We start from the raw sequence: 1,566 nt of genomic DNA on the forward strand, positions 1-1,566 counted from the left end.
ATGTCAATTTATATAATGGATATTATATTCAATGAGGAAATATATATCAGGTCCCCTAAGGCCTCATTATCAGCTTTTGGTCCTGTCTGTGGAAGAGCAAAAGTAAGTGCACTTTGGGGACGGAAAGGACACTTTCAAACCTGTGGGAATGTGCAAGACTTACAAAAAAAAAAAAGTACACAACAAAGTGCATGTGATGAGTGAGTGTGTGTTAACCAATTAAGTACTTGCAATTAAACTGTCTCTGCTGCTTAGGCCTCATTAACCAATGGAATCAAAAAGAAAATCCCTCCTTCATGACGCCTGAAATCCTCTCAGACTGCTACATACAGTATTTCTAAATATTTAAACCCCAAGACCACAAAGCAAACTAATATACTGCAAACTATATATTCTTCATGACTGTACTATACAGAGAAATCTCCCTTCAAGATGCCAGCAGAGGAACAAATATTGTGCTTAAGTCATCTTGATTCTAACCACTGTTGTATATATACATTCTCTAATAAAAAACTAGATGTAGATGTATACAGGGTAATCCGGGGGTACACTTTTATGTGTCCTCTAGCAGATTTGCTCAGAGCACTGATTGATCTTTCTCCTTCTCTCTCCCAGATAAGGAACCACCATTCATTGGGAAAATGATCCAACTCTGATAATCAGAGGACGGCTACAGTCTAAGAGGAGACACACCATGACTCAGGAACTGTAGTGATCCTGAAAAAAGAAGAAAGTAAACATCATTAGCAGGTGAATTTAGGTTTGTCAGACAAGATGCTCATATAATATTGATTCAGGTGCTGCATTTCTAACCAACCTGAATTGAGCTAACTACACCGCTGGCCATGACAGAGAGTTTTCCTGCGACTGAGCGCACTCCCAGTTTGAGCTGCGACATGTCAGGAGCATTGGGCAGCACGTTGGTCAAACGGTACGAACTCGCTGTGTACACAAGACAAAGGAAAACAGACACAGATGAATCTATTTTGTCTTTAGCTAATTATACATACATTCATAAATAAAAATAATTTAAATCGTAAGTAAATGATACGCCAAAGTTGTTTTTGCAAAGTCAGTGAAGGTGCAGTGGTGTCTTACCAGTCTGTTTCTTTGGATCATCAAAAAGGTCTGCTGAACTTATAGAGGCACTCCCAGCAAATCGTTCCAGGCGTGTTTTGGCCTCATACTGAAGAACAGGAGTACAGACAGTGTTTTAAATGTTTCCACCAGTAGTTTTTCTGGGAACATTCAGGCTTAGCTCATACTCAAAATACCAACTGAGGGTCTTTATGAGTCATTCAGGCATTAGTCTTTCATGCGTATAAAGAAATATAATCAATAACATCTCATTTATTCTTTGGACATTATTATTACATTGCTGCTCATTTTGAGGCGGCAGCTCATTAGCTGATATTACATCATGCTGCTGCAGTGTTTTCTCTCTATTGGGGGCCGTTCAGGTCGACCGCATTTTGGAACAGGTCTAATAATCCTGGCATCCCCTTTGGATTGGGTCACTGACACGCAGTATGCAAGTCCACTATAATCATGAACCACACAATATAT

The 1,566-nt window shown here is 39.5% G+C and overlaps 1 long non-coding RNA gene across 1 annotated transcript; it reads right to left on the bottom strand.

Annotated features, from left to right (window-relative positions):
* Window positions 1-7: 7 nt before the first annotated feature.
* LOC111668758 (uncharacterized) lies at window positions 8-1,224 on the bottom strand. Its single transcript, XR_015438191.1, has 3 exons — window positions 1,099-1,224; window positions 818-942; window positions 8-717 (listed from the first exon to the last, which is right to left on the bottom strand). It is a non-coding gene; the product is annotated as an uncharacterized LOC111668758 (long non-coding RNA).
* Window positions 1,225-1,566: the final 342 nt, after the last annotated feature.

Source organism: Seriola lalandi, unplaced genomic scaffold (assembly GCF_002814215.2).
Source record: "Seriola lalandi dorsalis isolate HSWRI2012SDOR001 ecotype SW California unplaced genomic scaffold, Sedor1 jcf7180002004270, whole genome shotgun sequence".
NCBI lineage: Eukaryota > Metazoa > Chordata > Actinopteri > Carangiformes > Carangidae > Seriola > Seriola lalandi.